At 39.6% G+C, this 14294-nt stretch overlaps 1 protein-coding gene across 1 annotated transcript in view; it reads right to left on the bottom strand.

The window, feature by feature from the left end:
- Window positions 1-14294, bottom strand: part of Tmem26 (transmembrane protein 26) — a 51054-nt gene that overhangs the window by 36102 nt on the left and 658 nt on the right. The gene's annotated exons all lie outside the window — the stretch shown is intronic.

Below are 14294 nucleotides of genomic sequence, written 5' to 3'. Positions count from 1 at the left end.
TTTTTGATCTTCTAAAAAATGTTTTTAGTATAAATCTGTAGTTGTGAGAGTTAATATTACTAGAACTACACTATTATAAGCCAGAGAATAAAGATAAAGGGGGAAAAATTGGGGTAAAGTTTTAAACGCTATTAACCCTTTTGTTATCTTCTTTTACCTTCTCCAAAGAAAGGCCAAGAAAAAAAGCGAGATCTTTAAAAAAAAAATCAATATTTAATATAGACACTCTCCTACTTTTGATTTCTTGCCAAAACCAATTTTGAAGCAAAAGGTTACGGGTCAAGATATTATTAAAATCTGATGTGGAAGATGTCTGAGCTGCGGGGAAATGTCAAAAACCCATGTTGAGCATGCTCTTAAAAGAAAGGAACCATCAACTGTTTGACCTTATATACCACGGAAACATGAGGAAGAGACACCGTGTGACATGGGGAAGGAAGAGAAATTCTGGTCAGAGGGTAAGCTGCACTATGCCAGTTGTTGTTTGGACATGCCGAATGTTGTTGGCCGAAGCAAAAGATTGTTAACCTGAAATTAATTTGGGGACTAATGCCTAGTACTACTGTTACGAAAATAATCTAGGAAAGTATTAGGCTGAGTATACAGTAGCTCTCAAAGGAAGTTGTGACTAAAACAATGACCTTAATATCTTTGATGCATTAGATTCATTTCTATAATTAGAAAAATATTATCCATTTCCGTGTATTTCCCCTAATTAGGAGGTTGGCTGTGTACACACACACACACACACACACACACACACACACACACACACACACGCGCGCAACTTGAGGATTTTCCTTATGGTGTAATATAGAAAGTCTAACCTCCTTCATCCCATAGTCAAGGACTCCATAACCTGTCTTTATGTCACTTTCCTTTGTCCCTCCCACATCCCCTCAAGACTAGCGACTCAGTGGCCCAACGTGCTGTGTATTTAAGACAAAGGAAAACAGATGGAAATGTGGACTAGGTCAGCAATACCGTGCTTTGCTGGAGCCTTGGATTCGAACTCCAGTGCTGCTAAAGCAAAAGCAATTTGGGAGAGGTTCCCTTTCTTCAACCCTTCTTTGGGAGAGTTATCTGACATAAAGAAGAAGGGGAGAAGAAAGAATCAAATCGAGGAATTAATTCACTCAACTCTGTCCACAGCCTCCTCTAACAAACAAAGGTTCTGGTTTAGAGTAGCATCCTAGTTAGGCTGAGCTGCAGAGAGGAGATGTGAATTGCCTTTAAACGGGAACATCTGCCCCAAACGTGAAAACTCTATTGGAATGGTCTTCTGTACGTGTCTGTCCATTTATGTTGGACTTGGACTAGCAGCACATGGCAGGCATTGTTCAGAACTTGCATTGCTCTTGCTGAGAACACCGCACTACTTTGCACCCGGGTGGTTGTTAGACTAGCTTTCTGAATTCAAGCTTTCTGAAGGCAGATCTGACCTTTCTCTCTCTCTGATTCTTCATATCCTCATCTCTAAGATCTTACATTATCGTGTTTCGTGTTCTGTTAATGTTTGTTCAGCAGATGTTCAACTGTTTAAATACTTGTATTTATGAATAAAGAATAACCGAATGGATAAAAAGGATGAATCTACAACACGCATATGGACCTTTTATTTCTGGAAGTCCAGCACCAACGTTATTCTTTGAGTCATGACCTTTGAAGAACTATTACTCACCACTTATTTTTTAATAAAGATTAATATACATTTCTATGCATGTGTGAATGTATACACATATTTGTGCAGGTATCCACAGAGGCCAGCAGACAGCATCAGGTCTCCTGGAGTTGGAGTTACGAATGGTTGTGAGCTGCCTGAAGTGGGGCCTAGGGACCGAAGTTGGGTTTTCTGGATGAGCAACAAATGCTCTTGACTACTGAGCTGCCTCTCCATTGACTCATTATGTCTAAGGCAAATGGTCACATTTGGACAACATGAATTAGAATACCACCTCTTCCTTTTCTTCATGTAGGGAAATTTCTTACCTTTTGAGACATATGCTGGTTAAGAGTGTTAGGAAAAGCAATGTGACCCAAGTGGCCCACATTTTAGATGCTCAATTATATAGCTTCTGCCTTCCCTGGGCTCAGCTCTGAAATTTTACCCATGGCTACATATTAGTGAGTATGCATAACTATTATTTAGTTTATTTTAGTGGTATTTTTTTTTCAGATATCCTAAGAGCAATCCTGTTTTTAAACCATGATTCTCACAACTAAACCTATTTAAAACTGTTTGAATCAGAGGATGCTGTTAGCACAGCTGAGAACATCGCAACTGCTGGCTTCACATATGACCTGTGCAGAGTGGAGAAGTGTGTGGGCCACTTGCCTGCTTTAGGTTCTAAGATGCAGCCCACTCCAGGCCCTGAATGCCTCTGGGCTGTTGTAGCTGGAGTTTTCCTGCCTGGCCCACAGTCAGGACAAATCTCCCTCACCCACCAGGCCCATAGATGCTCAGAACCAACCAAGTAAACACACAGAAACTTACATTGTTTAGAAACTGTATGGCTGTGACAGGCTTCTTGTTATCTACTTCTTCTATCTTAAATTAACCCATTTCTATTAATCTATAAATTGCCATGTGGCTCATGGCTTACCAATACCTTACATCTTTCTTGTCATGGCGGTAGATGGCAGCATCTCTCTCCAGCTTTTCACCTCCCAGAATTCTCTTCTCTCTTGTCCCACCTATTCTGGCCACTGGCCAATCAGAATTTTATTTACACAGAGCGCTATCCACAGCAGGCTGTGTTACTTTTCTTCCGAGCCAAGCTCCTGCAGCATTCTTCCAGTGCTAGAGATGGCATGTCGCCTTCCTGACTCAGATCTTCATGTGTGCATCTGCCTCTCGGGAATTCTCTTTCCCCCAGTGCAGCCTGATTATTTCCTTCTGCTGGTTCATGTCAACCATGTAGGGTGGAGGGACTCCCTTAGAAACCTTTTACATGTCACTCAAGTCTCAGGCTTTCCTTTCATGTGTTTTCTCCCTATGCTTTCAAAATTTATATATTATAAATATATAATAATATTTATAAAATATTAATATAATTAATAAAATAAAATATAAATTTATAATTATATATGTGTGTTAGTGTGTGTTCATGTGTTAGTTATCATTTACTTACATATCTTCCCCCAAGTAATCCTAAAGTTTAGTGCACATGGAATTTTGACAGTCTGCTCCTAATTAAACAATAGCCTCTGCTCCCTCAGAGTGCCTGTCACATGTGAGGTCCCTACAAACACTTAGTGATTTGATAAAGACCCTCATTTGATTAGAAATATCTTCTCAAAATAAAACCATAAATTAATTTTATTAGAAATTTTATTTAGTGAAACTAATGGTTTTTTTTTTTTTTCTGCTCTTATGAAAGTTCAGTGTCCCACCCTGAGAAGATAGTTATATTAGTTTGAAGGACTAGAGTACCCTTTAAAATGCTATTATAATTTATTTATTCTGTGTATGTTGCATGCAACCATGATATAACCCAGGCATGCAGGTCAGAGAATAACTTTATGGAGTTGATGTCTTCCCCCACCATGTGGGTTCTGGGGATTGAACTTGGGTCCTAGGACTTGGCAGCAAGTGTCTTTACCCATTGAGCCAGCTTTCTGTCCCAGGTTTGTAGTATTCTTGACTTTATGTCATCAATATTATTCAGTTTCAGGACCAAGGAGAGTTTGGATTTTAAAATGAATAAATTGAACCTTTCCCCATATTTGGCTCTGTAATTAATAAGGTCACATGGTATTTCTCAGGAGCTTTCAGGTGATAGCAGCTTTCAGATGATAGTCTTTTTTTGCGGGGGGGGGGGGGGGGTTCTTGATGGCTTTGGGAATCATTAGGTTCCAAGCAACTTACTTGATGACTAATGCCACAAGAGGACCAAGCCAGCTCAGAAGTCAAGTAAGTTAGGTTAATTATATGGACACTTAATTATAAAAATGCCACACGGTATACTGCTGGACAATGAGCGTGACACATTCAACTGGGAAATTTGTACAAAACAGACAATAACCTACCATCAATGAGCTAGTTTCTTGGAGAAACTCAAATGCATTAAGATCTCAATTATTGTCAGAAAATTAAAGTTGCCAGGTGCTGCTATTTTAAGACCAAATTATTTTGCTTGGATGTGTTTTCTAAATTAAATTTCCTTTACAATTCTTTCCTGCATACCAATTCTCTCCAAAGAAATACCTCATAGGGTTTTCCTTTGGATACTAATGTAATTAGTTGCTCATTAATAAATTAAGTTACTTGGTTTTCATTCTTGACTATATGAGCATCTATGTCTTGCTGGACACTGCTCTGACCTCTCTCACTTCCTGTTTTATTTTTATCTTTTAAAGCAGGGTCTCCAACAGCCCAGGTTGATTTTGAATTTTGAATTCTTTATCCTCCATCTTGCTGGTGTTGGGATTGTTGGCGAGCACCACTACATTCAGCTTAGTACTGATTCTTCAAAAGATGTACTTACTGAATCTTTTCCTTTCATTTTGTACTAAAACTAAAATGCTATTTATCATACAAAGTAGTCATTTCAACAAATTATAATGCTTTTCATAGAATGATTATGTCATGACATTCAGTACTTTAGTGCTGGGGTGGATTTTATTTATTTCAGTTCAGCATTAGTCTAGAATTAGGATTCAATTTTGCTCTTTCTAAGAATGACAATTATTGTTCTTATTGAAAATGTAACACCCATTCATTTCTAGACACATAACATTATATGCACACATGCACAGGGAAATTAACCATAATATCACTTGTTACATTCGTTTTCCTTTTTTTCTGGCTTTCAAATCATGTATACAAATGTGAACATGGAGTAATATTTAAATGAAGCAAAAAATAACAGTCAAAAGTTACTTCTTTGTGAATATAGATTTAATTTCTATTTCATTTCATGGTATTTGACACTCTACAGAACAGAATGGAGTTGCAAGGATCATACACTCTAATTCTAAAATCTGATGTTAAAGTCCATTAAATACGGTCAGTATGATTTCTGGAAATATTATTTTCTTGGAAATTAAGAAGCTATGCCAAGTCATCTTTTTTGGAGGTCCTGAGTTCTGATTTAAGGATTTCTTGGTGTCTTCATCAGTGGGCTGGTTTCTCTGGGTGGATTTCAGATTGTGTGACTTCCATGTTGGCTCCTCAGCAAAGGATGTCCATGAGTGTCAGGGGATTTGTGGTTGTCAACACCATGGTACTTTACCTGCCCTTCTGTAGCATCTCAAAATGAGCCCAATTCTTTTGTAGGACTATAGCCTCTGAACTCCTGGGAAGTCACTGTTTTGACACCAGTAACCATCCCTTACTTTTTACAGAAAACTACCTTCCCCTCTACCCCTACCCCCAGATATCTTTACATATGTCTTGGACAGGCGAGGGAATCCATTACTGAGTGACCATAAGCTCACGAGACTCCCTAAAGAAATAGACTGGGCATATTTTCATGACTATTAATCAGATGATAGATTCTTTTTAAATTTATCCCATATAAGTCGACTAGACAGATACTGGCCAGAGAGAAAAGGGAACTTTGAAAATATTTAGACTACACATTGTAATAAAATCATTCATTGTATTTTAGATTCCTTGAGATCTGCTCACACATAGGTTTTATCAAGAAAGGCCATCTTGGAGGTAAATGTTAAAATTCTTAATTATTGATTTCTTTGTTAATAATTTTTAAAATAAAAACCACACTCCCAAATTACAATGTAAGTGGAAAGGGAAACTTGTGCTCTCCATACTGCACCCAATCTCAAAATTTCCAAGAGGGTGTCTGAAGCAAGGGCAGCTTTATTACAGACAGCTGGCATTTGAACTTCAGGATCTTGACTCACAACCAAATCAGTGATGGGGAAAAGTATGAATTGCTTTGGGGAGCCATGTATAGTTCTTGACATGAACTATTTCTTCGCAGAGGAACTCATGACATCTTTCTACATGAATTAGCTCTGAGAAAAACTTTGGGGGTCCCTGTCAGGACAGTTGCTCAACTTGAGTCACTACGTCTCAGCTCCTCTTTCTGATGACAGCACCATCATGACACCTCCTCAGCCTGTGTCATTGTGGCTCTTCTCCCTCAGACAACAGCTGGCTTTGCCATTGTATCTTTACCCGCCAGCCTTTCTGCACCCTGGAAATCATTAGCTGGAAATTCCTTTTTTTCTTCACATGTCGCTTTGCTGCACAAACCTTATATTTCTTCAAGAATATCACAACATCTCCTGTGAGGAATGCTTGTTTATTGAGAATAAATGTTTGTTTAATAATGCATAAGTGAGAATAAGTCAGCCATGATTATAGGGATTTTTGAAATCTCTGGTAACATAAACTATATTATGAATGTTATGTACTCTAATTTATTTCATTCTCTGTAAAGACAGTAATATAGGTTTATTCTTTTCTGTAGACAAGGTTGAGTCTTTGCTTGGAGATCCAAACTGAAGCCACCTAGAATTTCTCTTTCCTCATTTTTTTTCTTTATAACCTGCTTAGTTTTTACAAGAACATCTGCTAGCACATGAATGTGTGAGCCATGTGTGTAGCATGAACTTTTCTGCCTTATGGAAAACATCCTACACCTGACAGCAAGAGGAGAAAACAAAATGGAGATCTTAGCCTACTGTGACTGTCTGTGACCTTAGGCAAGTCACCTTGCTGTGAATAGGTAGAGATACACTAAGATGGCACTAAAAAACGGAAAATGAATTTATAATGACATTTGAGGATTACAGAAGATATATGGCTGTGTGAAAAGTTTGGTATGACCTCAGTGTTCTATGACTAGTGACTGTTATCACCTCCATCATCACCTCTTCATCAACATCCTCATCACTATTACCAGAGACTGCCCGAGAATAACACAGCCAAGTCATCAGTTGGCTAATCTAGGTAAACCAAAATATTATAGAAGACAGAAGGATATCTAGGAAAATAGAAAGCAGAGGGGAGGGATTACAAATAATTCAATCAGGGATAGTAGTCCAAGTTAGAAGAGGAATTTCATTCTCTTAAGAATAACTAATCTTTACTGGAATACAATTACACATTGTCTGCCTGTGTCAGGCCCAACATATAAACCACAATTAAAATATAATACCCTTCTATAATGTGTATATATACACATATGTTATATATATATGATATATATATATATATATATATATATATATATATATATATATATATATATGATATATATGTAATGCATATATATGTGGACATACACACACACACACACACACACACACACACACACACACACACGTAATAAGTTTACATTCAGAAAAAAGGAACCAGGTCAGTACCCACCCTGCTACTCTCCATGAGCAATTTCCTGTATTTTAAATATCATTTCTATGTGACCTTTAAACAAGAACTTCGTATGGTACATACATTATGACTTTTAAAAGAAAAAAAATACTAGTTTTCCATAACATCATAGTTGATGCACCTGGGGCTTCAGTCTCCTGATACTAATACTTCAGAAGAATTTATAAAGTAGTGTGGGGTACCCACACGAAGAGCTCAGGCTTGATGTAAATGTGAATTCTTCACTGCCAGAGAAAAGTTAAACAGTTCATATTCTCCTGTGTGAGGAGAAACACAGAAGACGTAAAAATAGGAATATTTTTGTGCTGATGTATTTGAGCTACCCACATTGATTTGTTTCTTTGTTTTTCTCTAAGACAAGAAAAACAAATCAAAAGATGTCTGTCACCTTGACTTCAGTTCTAAAAGTTATCAGCTGTATATAATCATGGACAAAGTTGGGACATCACTCAGTGCTTCAGTTCTAGATACCCTACTCTAATTCAAGTGTAGTTATTATATCTGTCCCCAGTCCATCATGAATAAAAGGAGAGAACACTAGCTTTACCTTGACAGTCCGTCACAGAAGTACTACAAGAGAAGACCAGGATTGAGCCTCGATATGAGTGACATAAAACAAAGTCACTGGAGGGAGGTATTCCATGTGTGTTTCCAAAATCACCATAATCTTAATTCATCTTTTTAGCGTGAGACTGAAGCTCAGGGTACAGCACACATACCTGCAAGTACACCAGAAGAAATAGAGAACCCAGAAGATAATGTTATGAGACTCAGGATACACACTGACTGTCTGCAGACAGGCCTGGAAAGCCTGGTTCATAGTGGAAATTTCACTAAAAAAATAAAAAAAAAAAAAAAAAAACCAACAACAACAAAACAAAAAACAAAAACAAAAAAACTAAAAATCCAGAGAACATTCAGGACATATAAACAGCAAGTTAGATAGAGATTAGGCAGAGCATAGCCTACTTTCTGAGAAAACTTCCATGGCCCAAGTTGGCCACATGGAAGTCACTGGGTCTCCCTTCAAAGGTCTCTATTTCATCCTGTCTGGAATCTTGAAGATTAGTGGGATTGAAAATAAACATTGTCTGATTGGAGTTAAGGCCCACTCCATGAGATGGAAGCTGTCTTAGTCAGGCTTTCTACCACTGTGAAAGGACCCCATGACCTCAACAACTCATAAAGAAAATGTTTAATTCGGGTGGCTTGCTTACAGTTTCGGGAGGTTCAGTTCATTATCATCATGATGGGGAGCATGGTGCCATGCAGGCAGACATGGTGGTGCTGGAGTAGAAGCTGTGAGTCCTACATATTGCAGGCAGCAGGAAGTCGATTGAGACACCAGGCAGTATCCTGAGCATAGGAAACATCAAAGCCTGCCCCCACAGTGACACACTTCCTCCAACAAGGCCACACCCACTCCAACAAATCCACATCTCCTAATGGTGTCATCCCATACAAGATGAGGGGAGCCAATTACTTTCAACCTACCATAGAACCCATGCCTGACACTCCTCTGGTGGCCAAGAACCTGAGACATGGTAGGCCATAAACCAAGGTGAAAACTAAACACTACTGTTTTGTTAAAGGAGCCTACCAGTAAAATGACTCACATTTGAGAGATGTGTCATTAGTATCTCAAGGCACATAAAGACGATCCCCTTTTAATTATTTCTTCTCCCTAGATGACTGTAATATGTCAGGCTCTTGTAGCTTGAATGAGAAACATCTTGCACGGTCTGAAGCATTTGAATACTTGCTCCCTAGCATTCAATACAGCTGTCTGGGGAAGTTTTAAGAGGTGTGGCCCTGCCAAAGGAGGTATGTCACTGAAGGTAGGCTTTGAGATGAAAAGCCTTGCACCCTTTCCGGTTTACTCTCTCTGATTGGCCTCTGTGGTCCAAGATGTGAGCTCCCAGCTTCCTGCTCCTACCAGCATGTCTGTGGCCTGCTGCCATGCTCCCCACCGTTGTGGACTAACCATCTGGGGTCAGCAGACAAAGTTGTCTTGGTCGTGGTGTTTCTTTAAAGCCACAGAAAAGTAATGGATACAGACCATTTGGCTTCGAAAACCTCTGCCTAGTCCAACGACCCCTCCAGCTACCGAGCAGAACCTGCCTGTTTCTCACTCTGTAATCCACACCACACAGGTGCCCATTGTTTCTGTCAATCATTTGTTCACTTGCTATGTTAGCTCATCGGTTGTTAGTTACGCATTTCTTCAGCGATTTTCTCATCCCTTCATTCAAAAACAGTGAGGTGACTGAGGGAAGGAGTTTACTTCTGTTTATTTCCATATTTTCCACATTTGCATATCTGCTACATCTAATGAGTGTTGGCAGTCACTGTGCTTGAATGAAGGGTGAGGCTCAAGGCTCCATGCTCTGCCAGCTGGGCGTGTCCTTTCTCCCAGCTGGGTTTTGCATTCTTCCCTCCAGATGCAAGTCTCATCCTCTTCTCCAGTTGCAGCTCAAAGGCTGCAAAGTTCCCTCTCCTCCCTTCTCTTGCTCACCCACCCTGACTCCTCTGGAATGTTGAATCACATCATGCATCAGACAAGGATGGGAGCTCACAGTCTTCGGGACTCCCTCCCTCCTCCTTTCCAACTCTGTGAGCCTGGGTGAAAGGGTTTAGTAAAAACTCTGTGCCTCAGTTTCCCTTATGAAATGGGGAGAATAGAGGGGAAAAAAAAAAAAAAAAACACCTACAGTGCTTGTTGGATCACATGGAACCCAACCACCTGTGTAGAATCTGGCAAACCTTGAAACTTTATAAACGCTAAAGGTGCACAACAATTCTCATGGCACACTTAAGAGCACTTCATCAAAATGCTACATTTATTTAAATTTTTCAGGTTTTTGTTGTTGTTTCCTGTTACTTTTGTCAGGCTGTAGTACCTTGCATAATATTGTTGTTACTTACCATGCAAATAACTGTCAAACCTGGTTTGGTGGCCTATATCTATAATCACAACATTAGCTAAAGGCTACCAGGAGTACATAGGACTGTGTAGAAAACAAAACAAAACAAAAACAAAAATAGCTTTTGCCTAATCAAACATAAAGGAAACAGAAAGGAGAGATGACAGAGGTCGTTATCTACTCTCTCAAAAGCTCACAAAACGAAATCCTTTGCATTATTAATGTTCTGATTAAGAAAGATCTGTGTTTAAAATTCTGTACTTTTGCCAGTAAACTCAATTTGGAATTTCTTTCTTTTTTAATTCTCAGATACTACCTCCTTCCAAGTAAACAAGCCTCAAACTTGTCACAAACTTGGGTAATCTTTCTATCCCCTCAGGATTATTGTAACATTGTCTTGTATTTGATTTTACCTAAATGATAATTCACAGATCCATTGGCTCTTTGCCCAGACAACCAAAAATCAAGAAACAATTAAGCTAAGTGATGCCAATTTCCATCTTGGAGAAACACAAATGAAGATCCAGGTAATGTGAACACTGGGAGAATGAAAAGCAAGCTCCCCTGGCATTCCTTACGGGTGTGTCGCTGGTGGGTCCACCCTCTGGCTTCTATAGGATTCCAGCATTAACCTTCCAGCTGGCAAGTTCCTCGGGATGCTGTAATGCTCCTTGTCCCTGGGCAGCTGAGCTCAGCATCTAGTTCCACGTTTCCCTTCCAAAGGGCTGGGAAGATGTCCTTGGGGACATGTGCATGCTTGCTACATTGAGAAATTGAATCCCCACTGTCCTTTATAGTACTGGGGTTTGTTCCATCCCTCGTTTAATTGTTCAGGGCCCAGGTTTAAATCTTAACAAAAGGGAATAATATTCAAATTAGCCTGGAGTAGTCCAAAGGAAGTTCATGGATGTGATAGTCGTTACAGGGGGATTTCTACTCCCTGCGTGCGCATGCTCACTTACGGAGCTGCTTGTTTCGCTCTGCTCTGTCATAGCCATTGATTGGACTTCTCTGGATTTAATTGATCTTTTAATAGAGGAGAACGTCCACTGCTGAGATAGCCTCCTTCTCCCAAGCACTGTTGGCTGGAAAGCAACACTGTCTTGTGTGTACTTTGTCTTTACCTAAATGACAATCCCTAGATCAGTTGGATTGTTTCCCAGATAACTGAACCAAAAAAAAAAAAAAAAAAAAAAATCAAAAGAACATTGAGTTCAATGATAATTTCTAATTTACTCCTCCCTTCCTTCTCTTCCTAGTCTTCCTTCTCTTCTGTAATTGTTCTTATTCACCCACTTCTTTTTCTTCTTCTTCTTTGATGGGTATAACAAGTGTCTCCAATTGGAAAAAGTGTAATTCTCCTCCGAGCCCATCCTTGCAACAAATGAGCCACAACAAAGAAGTCTGTAACTTCTGTGTCCTGAAGCTATACAATGGAGAGCCCTCTACTGCAATGGTTAAAATGCACCTCACCCTTTTCAATTGTATCAGAACGAATAAACCACAATTTTCTCACTAGTCCTTTGATATAAATCAGGATGTTTTCACTGGTATTTTCTACCAGTATGTTGGAGAGTTAATGTTTTTGCTCACTTCTTTATGCACAGATACATTTGCTTCTATAGGCAGATTGCAAAATGGAAAGAAAGCCCATGGTTCAAAAACTTACCTACCTATTTATCTACTTCAGTTTATGTGAATCTACACATACAACTCTATAAAATCACCATTTTCCCATATAGATACTATGTGTCAGATCTCACTGTATATAGTTAGCATAGATATTACTGTAGTGTTTCTTTTTTTTCTCTCTTTGATTCTATCAGCTAGTAATTTGGGATAAAAATGGTTCTTAACACTCTCAAACAGAAAGTGATGATGCCGTGTTTTTTCTCAGAAAACTCCAACCTAGAATGAAATAGGCCCCAAATCAAAACCTTTCTCATTGTCATCATGCTATTTCAAGGTTAATTTCATTTATATTTTTCCGCAGTCCATTATTTCACTTTCCCCTTACTAGCTTGTGGGTTTTTTTTATCCACAGTACAAATGATCATCTTTGCAAGCTGGCTTACAGCTTATATTCTGTAACAGCAAAGTGTAGCCTGGGGATGGGGTAGAACTAGGAGCAGACCATTGGCACCACTTTACACACACTCATTTGTCCCTGAATTTCTGCAATAAGCCAAATGTATCAACTTCCCCCCCCACCCCTTTACTTTCAAATATTAGTTGGGATATCAAGCCAGCAAACTTTTTCTTGAACCAGTGATGTAGAGGTCTATAGCTCGAAACAGAGCATCCCCCCCCCTCGTCTTTACACACTGAACTAATGGTTCATTAGACTCACATAAGAATAAAATGTGTCTAGTTGGTATTTTAGTATAGAATATTATAATATGAAAGAAATGAAAAGATCAGGATATAAAGAAAGCCTCCTGTTATTCATTAATTATCAACATATACAATTTCACATAATTCTTCAACAACCTATGAAATACATATTTGCAGATCTGAAATTGAAGTTTGGAGACTCTAAGTAACTCCCTTGGGGTCACACAGTAAGTAAGAAGGAATGCCCACAATCTGTCCTATGTTTAAGTCCAATTCTGCCTCCTACACCTTAAATACTAGCATGCCTCCAGTCACCCAATAATGTGACTCACTGGCTCATTTACATTTTGTCTAGATTATTTTCCCCTTCTTTGTTATAAGTGCTATGACAGCCTGAATCAGCAATACACACAAAAGTTTAACATTCCACCAGCTATGGTATTTCCACACAGACAGAATGGCTCTGGCCAACTCTTGGGGAGGAAGGGGTTAGTTCAGGTTTTGCTTAGCTGGCTCCTTTCTGAGATCTACATTTGTCCCAGAAGTGCTCATGGTTGGTGTCAGAACTACTTCACACTGGACAGATTTTGGCCTCAGACTTCCTCCTTCAATGAAAGATATGTCTACTCTAGTGTATTACAACTAAGAGAAAAAAGACAAAAAACATCTCAAATGTATCTATTATAGGATACACAGATGAATGTAACATTTCTCCCCTTTATGAGTCTTCATTTGAGAAGTAAATAGCATTTGTCTTTGTGATACCAAGAAGTCAGATTAGAAATGACCACAAAAGCCTTATGCTTAAGAAACTGTTGGTGGGAAGCGGGATGGAAAGTAGCATGCCTACCCTTGCTGTTGGCTATCCTAAGCCCTCCAAGGACTTGAGCATTGACAATTGAAGGTATTTTTCAAAAGCAGAGGTTTTCAGTCATGTTCCCATCATCTTCAAAGGTAGCCCATTTTCTTCCACAGTGTCTATTGAAATATACAACCTTGCTGCTCTCTGTCAAGGAAGGACTTCCGTCTCTGAATGTGACAGCTAATTCAACAGCAAAGTGCACGCAATTAATAAATGAACTAATACCACTGCCTCCTTTCTTGAGGAAAAAGGCCTAACTTGGAGAAAGTTGAGATGGAACTGCCCCTAGAAGGTAAGGGTCAGGGGCTTGGAGGGGGGGGGGGGTGCTTTCTGCAAATGGCCAGGCAATCTTTTCGCTTGCATTTAGTCTATAGGAGGAAATACAGCCGCCAGCAGAACCCTGAGTTCCCATGCTGAGGTTAAGAATAAACCACTGCTGGTCCCTCTTGTAGTATCGCTAGCACAAACCATGTCCGGTGAGGTAGGCTGCCAAGCTTCCAAGCCACCAAATCCAGACACCTGAAACTGGTTTCACACAGGAGAGCCAGGGACATTTGGGGTTGGAAGGAATTGGAAGTGGCTAAAACCACAGGCGCACTGAGGTCTGACAAGACAGGAAGAGGCTAAAACCAAAGGTGGGGGTGGAAGCCACTGGGCAGTGGGAGCTCGGGAGCGCTCAGCTCTGCAAGGCATCCCCACTCTTGCAAGCACACACATCCTGGACTGGTCCGGGTCGGTCTCACAACTTAGAAAGCAGTGCAGCCAGGGATCAGCTTCACTCCTCTAGTGAAGACAGTTTCAGCTGGATCAT

Source organism: Onychomys torridus, chromosome 18, assembly GCF_903995425.1.
Source record: "Onychomys torridus chromosome 18, mOncTor1.1, whole genome shotgun sequence".
In the NCBI taxonomy this organism is placed as follows: Eukaryota; Metazoa; Chordata; class Mammalia; order Rodentia; family Cricetidae; genus Onychomys; species Onychomys torridus.
Note: the sequence above shows the minus strand (reverse complement) of the source record. Positions and strands in the feature narration are given on the sequence as shown.